A 7,445-nucleotide genomic window follows, 5' to 3' on the forward strand; every position below is an offset into this window, starting at 1 on the left:
TTGACCCCTTTCAGAGGAGATTTTGAAACGGAGTCCAAACGGAAGAAAATCCCCGAAAAGATTTTTTTCGTAACGGAAGAAGATCGGGAAGCTTGGGAGCCAAGGAGGGGAGCCTCAGGGGCCCCACAAGCCCCCACCCCGTGGCCAGGGGGTAGGCCGCGTCCCACAGGCTTGTGGGCCCCCTGGGCGCCCTCTTCCCTAGGGGTTGCGCCTATATATTCCCTAAAAATTCCAAAAATATCAGGCGATCATCGAAATCACTTTTCCGCCGCCGCAAGCTTCTGTCTCCGCAAGATCCCATCTGGGGCACGTTCTGGTGCCCTGCCGGAGGGGGGATTCGGACACGGAGGGCTTCTTCATCAACACCATGACCTCTCTGATGATGCGTGAGTAGTTCACCATAGACCTACGGGTCCATATCTAGTAACTAGATGGCTTCTTCTCTCTCTTGGATCTTCAATACAAAGTTCTCCATGATTTTCATGGAGATCAATCCGATGTAATCTTCTTTTGCGGTGTGTTTGTCATGATCCGATGAATTGTGGATTTATGATCAAATTATCTATGAATCTTATTTGAGTTTCTTCTGATCTCTCTTATGCATGATTTCATATCCTTGTAATTCTCTTCGAGTTGTGGGTTTTGTCTGGCCAACTAGATCTATGATTCATGCAATGGCAGAAGTGCTTGGTTTTGGGTTCATACCGTGCGGTGACCTCACCCAGTGACAGAAGGGGTAGCGAGGCACGCATCGTGTTGTTGCCATCAAGGGTAAAAAGAGGGGTTTTCATCATTGGTTTGAGATTATCCCTCTACATCATGTCATCTTGCTTACGGTGTTACTCTGTTCGTCATGAACTCAATACACTAGATGCATGCTGGATAGCGGTCGATGTGTGGAGTAATAGTAGTAGATGCAGACAGTGTCGATCTACTTGTCTCGGACGTGATTCCTATATGTATGATCATTGCCTTAGATATCGGCATGACTTTGCGCGGTTCTATCAATTGCTCGACAGTAATTTGTTTACCCACCGTGATATTTGCTATTTTGAGAGAAGCTCTAGTGAACACCATGGCCCCCGGGTCTACTCCACACCATATTTTTAGCCTTACACTTTTTACTTCGTTGCACTTTCCGCCTTCAGATCTCACTATGCAAACAATCTTGAAGGGATTGACAACCCCGTTGAAGCGTTGGGTGCAAGCTTGTTTGTGTTTGCGCAGGTACTCTGGACTTGACGAGACCCTCCTTTTGGATCGATACCTTGGTTCTCAAACTAAGGGAAATACTTATTGGTCCTGTGCTGCATCACCCTTTCCTCTTCAAGGGAAGAACCAACGCAAGCCCAAGAGACGACAGAAGGATCTCTGGCACCACTGCCGGGGAAGAACTTTTGTTGCGGTAGCAACCATCTAATCTCCAAACCCTAGTCCATCTCTTGTAACCAAACTCCGTCTCGCGACTCCGATTGGTACTTGTAAGGTTGCTAGTAGTGTTAATGACTCTTTGTAATTGATGCTAGTTCGATTACTCAGTGGTAGATCATAACCTCTCTGGTCGTGAACATAATTATGCGTTGTGAGTAGTCACTTTTGTTCCTGAGGACATGGGATAAGTCTTGCTATAAGTAGTCATGTGAATTTGGTATTCGTTCAATATTTTGATGCGTAGTATGTTGTTTTTCCTCTAGTGGTGTTATGTGAACGTCGACTACATAACACTTCACCATTATTTGGGCCTAGAGGAAGGCGTTGGGAAGTAGTAAGTAGATGATGGGTTGCTAGAGTGACAGAAGCTTAAACCCTAGTTTATGCGTTGCTTCGTAAGGGGCTGATTTGGATCCACTAGTTTAATGCCATGGTTAGACTTTGTCTTAATTCTTATTTCATAGTTGCGGATGCTTGCGAGAGGGGTTAATCATAAGTGGGATGTTTGTCCAAGTAAGGGCAGCACCCAAGCACGGGTCCACCCACATATCAAACTATCAAAGTAGTGAACGCGAATCATATGAACATGATGAAAACTAGCTTGACAGAAATTCCCATGTGTCCTCGGGAACGCTTTACCTCCTATAAGAGTTTGTCCAGGCTTGTCACTTGCTACAAAAGGGATTGGGACACTTTGCTGCACCTTTGTTACTATTGTTACTTGCTAACCGCTACGAACTATCTTATCACACAACTATCTATTACCGATAATTTCAGTGCTTGCAAAGAATACCTTGCTGAAAACCACTTGTCAGATCCTTCTGCTCCTCGTTGGGTTCGATACTCTTACTTATCGAAAGGACTATGATAGATCCCCTACACTTGTGGATCATCAAGACTCTTTTCTGGCGCCGTTGCCGGGGAGTGAAGCGCCTTTGGTAATTGGAATTTGGTAAGGAAACATTTATATAGTGTGCTGAAATTTATTGTCACTTGTCACTATGGAAACTAATCCTTTGAGGAGCTTGTTCGGGGTATCCTCACGTCGAACGGAAACACAAGGATTTGCTCCTCAACCTGCTGCACCTACTGAAAATGTTTGTTGTGAAATTCCTTCGGGTATGCTAGAGAAACTGTTGGCTAATCCTTTTACAGGAGATGGAACATCACATCCCGACTTGCATCTAATCTATGTAGATGAAGTTTGTGGTTTATTTAAGCTTGCAGGTTTGCCCGAGGATGAGGTCAAGAAGACGGTATTTCCCTTATCTTTGGGGGATAAAGCATTGACATGGTATAGGCTATGTGATGATACTCGATCATGGAACTACAACCGATTGAAATTGGAATTTCATCAAAAGTTTTATCCTATGCATTTGGTACATCGTGATCGGAATTATATCTATAACTTTTGGCCTCGTGACAGAGAGAGTATCGCTCAATCTTGGGGAGGCTTAAGTCAATGTTATATTCATGCCCCAACCATGAGCTCTCGAGAGAAATTATTATTCAGAACTTTTATGCTCGGCTTTCTCATGATAATCACACCATGCTTGACACTTCTTGTACCTGTTCTTTTATGAAGAGAGATATTGACTTCAAATGGATTTTATTGGAAAGAATTAAATGCAACTCTGAAGATTGGGAGTTTGATGAAGGTAAGGAGTCAAGTATGAATCTTAAGTTGATTGCGCTAAATCCTTTGTTGAAACAAATACTTTTTGTGATTTTAGCGCTAAACATGGACTTGACTCTCAGATAGTAGCTTCATTATGTGAATCATTTGCTGCTCATATTAATCTCCCTAATGAGAAGTGATTTAAATATCATCCTCCCTTATAAGTCAATGTGGTTAAACCCAATCCAGTTGAAGAGAAAGTCATTGCTTATAATGATCCTATTGTTCCTAGTGCTTACATTGAGAAACCACCTTTCCCTGTTAGAATAAAGGATCATTCTAAAGCTTCAACTGTGATACGTAGAGGCTACATTAGAACACCTACACCCCATTAGCAAATTAGAGTTGAACCTAGCATTGCTATTATCAAAGATCTCCTGTCTAACAATGTTGATGGCCATGATATTCACTTATGTGAAGATGCTGCTAGAATTGCTAAACCTCATGCTAGAGACAAACATAAGCCTATTGTTGGCATGCCTATTGTTTCTGTTAAGATATGAGATCATTGTTATCATGGTTTATGTGACGTGGGTGCTAGTGTTAGTGCAATACCTCAATCTTTATATGATGAAATTAAAGACGAGATTGCACCTGTCGACATGGAACCTATTGATGTCACTATTCAGCTTGCCAATAGAGATACTATCTACCCTTTGGGAATTGTTAGAAATGTTGAAGTCTTGTGTGGTAAAACTAAGTATCCTGCTGATTTTCTCGTTCTTGCTACCACACAAGATAGCTTTTGTCCCATCATATTTGGCAGACCCTTCCTCAATACTGTCAATGCTCATATTGACTGTGAGAAGCAAATTGTCACTGTTGGCTTTGAAGGTGTGTCACATGAGTTCAATTTCTCCAAGTTTGGTAGACAACCTCATGAAAAAGAGTTGTCTAGTAGGGATGAAATTATTGCCCTAGATTCTATTGTTGTGCCTCCTATTGATCCTTTAGAGCAATACTTGCTTGAGCATGAAAATGATATGCATATGGATGAAAGGAATGAGATAGATAGAGTTATTTTGAACAACATCCTGTCCTTAAGAATAATTTGCTTGTTAAACTGCTTGGAGATCCACCCCCACCAAAGGGTGATCCTGTGTTCGAGCTTAAACAGTTACGTGATACTCTTAAGTATGCTTATCTCGATGAAAAAGAGATATATCCTGTTATTATTAGTGCTAGCCTTTCAGATCATGAAGAAAAGAAGTTATTAAAAACTCTGAGGAAGCACCATGCTGCTATTGGATATACTCTTGATGATCTTAAGGGCATTAGTCCCACTTTATGCCAGCATAAAATTAAAACCAATCCTGATTCCAAACCAGTTGTTGATCATCAACGGAGATTAAATCCTAAGATGAAAGAGGTAGTAAGAAAAGAAATACTAAAGCTCCCGGAAGCAGGTATTATCTATCATGTTGCTCATAGTGATTTGGTAAGTCCGGTGCATTGCGTCCCTAAGAAGGGAGGTATTACCGTAGTCCCTAATGATAAAGATGAATTGATCCCACAGAGGATTATTACTGGCTATAGGATGGTGACTGATTTTAGGAAATTGAATACAACCACTAGGAAAGATCATTACCCTTTGCCTTTTATTGACCAAATGCTAGAAAGATTGTCTAAACACGCACACTTCTGCTCTCTAGATGGTTATTCTGGTTTCTCCCAAATACCTGTTGCACAATCTGATCAGGACAAAACCACTTTTACCTGCCCTTTCGTTACCTTTGCTTAAAGACGTATGCCTTTTGGCTTATGTAATGCACCTGCTACCTTTCAAAGATGTATGATGGCTATATTCCCTGACTTTTGTGAAAAGATTGTTGAGGTTTTCATGGATGACTTCTCCGTTTACGGGTCTTCTTTTGATGATTGCCTCAGCAACCTTGATTGAGTTTTGTAGAGATGTAAAGATACCAACCTTGTCTTGAATTGGGAGAAGTGCCACTTTATGGTTAATGAAGGCATTTCCTTAGGACATAAAATTTCTGAAAGAGGTATTGAAGTCGATAAGGCTAAGGTTGATGCGATCGAGAAAATGTTGGTTTCTATAGAAGGTTCATTAAGGACTTTTCTAATATTTCTAGGCCTCTCACCAATCTCTTGCAAAAGGATATTCCTTTTGTTTTTGACGATGATTATGACGAAGCCTTCGAAATACTTAAGAAGGCCTTGATAACCGCACCTATTGTTCAACCACCGGATTGGAACTTACCTTTTGAAATTATGTGTGATGCTAGTGACTATGTTGTTGGTGTTGTTCTAGGACAAAGAGTTGATAAGAAGTTGAATGGTATTCACTATGCTAGTAAAACTCTAGACAGTGCCCAAAGAAACTATGCTACTACTGAAAAGGAATTTTTAGCAGTCGTGTTTGCATGTGAAAAGTTTAGATCTTACATTGTGAACATAATTATGCTTTGTGAGTAGTCACTTTTGTTCTTGAGGACATGGGATAAGTCTTGCTATAAGTAGTCATGTGAATTTGGTATTCGTTCGATATTTTGATGCGTTGTATGTTGTTTTTCCTTTAGTGGTGTTATGTGAACGTCGACTACATAACACTTCACCATTATTTGGGCCTAGAGGAAGGCATTGGGAAGTAATAAGTAGATGATGGGTTGCTAGAGTGACAGAAGCTTAAACCCTAGTTTATGCGTTGCTTCGTAAGGTGCTGATTTGGATCCACTAGTTTAATGCTATGGTTAGACTTTGTCTTAATTCTTCTTTAGTAGTTGCGGATGCTTGCGAGAGGGGTTAATCATAACTGGGATGTTTGTCCAAGTCAGGGCAGCACCCAAGCACCGGTCCACCCACATATCAAACTATCAAAGTAGCGAATGTGAATCATATGAACATGATGAAAATTAGCTTGACAGAAATTCCCATGTGTCCTCGGGAGCGCTTTACCTCCTATAAGAGTTTGCCCAGGCTTGTACCTTGCTACAAAAGGGATTGGGCCACTTTGCTGCACCTCTGTTACTATTGTTACTTGCTACTCGCTACGAACTATCTTATCACACAACTATCTGTTACCGATAATTTCAGTGCTTGCAGAGAATACCTTGCTGAAAACCACTTGTCAGATCCTTCTGCTCCTCGTTGGGTTCGACACTCTTACTTATCGAAAGGACTACGATAGATCCCCTACACTTGTGGGTCATTAATGGCCAGCCCGCGAGCTAGAGCTCAGTCACTTAGATTTCTCGGCGATGTGAGGACGAACCCTACAAAGACGATGTGTCTAACCCCTCACCGCCGATCCTTCCTTGGGTTGTCGCAGGGGCGCGTCATTCCCCGGTGGCGTCGGAGCTCCAGAACTTAAGATCCAAACAAACCATACCATATCAAGTGAAGGTTAATCGAGCTTACATATCCACAAAACGCCCGTTAGGGACGAGACAAAGTACATGGTGCCGCCCATGTCAGGCAACCCCAAAAGTCACCTGGCGGCCATGCTGCCGCGGAAGCATTGAGCCTCTTAGCGACGCTATCGCCGAGGCCTACCCCAATGGGAGGGGACTGAGACTAGCCCGAGAAGCTTCAGCACCTCGCGGGGATGACTTCTGAGGCACCAAGGGGCTGTGGGGCCCAACCCCTCGTGAAGCGCCCGTGCTCCCACGCTTTGCTGCTTGCCAGACCTTGAACGACGATCTCGTGTGTCCCCGGCATCCCACGCCACGCTTTGTGGGATGAGGTGGTCCTTCATGCGGGCCAGGCAGCCCCCATGTGGGAGCCCCTAGGCCCGACCCGATGATGGTGTCAAGTGTGGCCCCTATATCGGAGGGAAGCGCACGTTGGTCGAAGGCGCAAGGTGCGCAACACCATGCCTATCGCGGCTCTCCCCGGTGTGTAGACGCAAGCGTGGGCCCGACACCGGGCCGCACTCACTTCTTGGGAAGATTCGCCTACCCGACATCCTTCGTGTCGTGGGTGCGCGCGTTGTGGTGAGTGCAGAAGACCCCGTCGACCCTTCTAGGCGCGCACACACGGGGCCCAGCGGCAGCCCAGGGCTAGCCACCGGGACACGGAGGAGCAAGAGCATGGCGCCACACGTGTCTCGCCCGAGGATCCTGAGCTGAGACCCATGCGGGACGCCACGAGGTTGTGTGGGCGGTTCGCCGTCCGAGCCCCCCGCTTCTGGCGCCGGGGTACGAGGGGGCATAGGGCGCCAAGGCCCTCTTTGCGACGATGACTCGCCTTGCGATGCGGTTCGCCCAGGCGCCGTACCCTCTGTCGGTTGGGCGATGGCGGAGCAACTCGCCCCACCATGAGCGGCGCGTCGTGCACATTCAGATATCTCACGCGAACACAAGCGACGACGTTCGCC

This window comes from Hordeum vulgare, chromosome 6H (genome assembly GCF_904849725.1).
Source record: "Hordeum vulgare subsp. vulgare chromosome 6H, MorexV3_pseudomolecules_assembly, whole genome shotgun sequence".
Classification (NCBI taxonomy): domain Eukaryota; kingdom Viridiplantae; phylum Streptophyta; class Magnoliopsida; order Poales; family Poaceae; genus Hordeum; species Hordeum vulgare.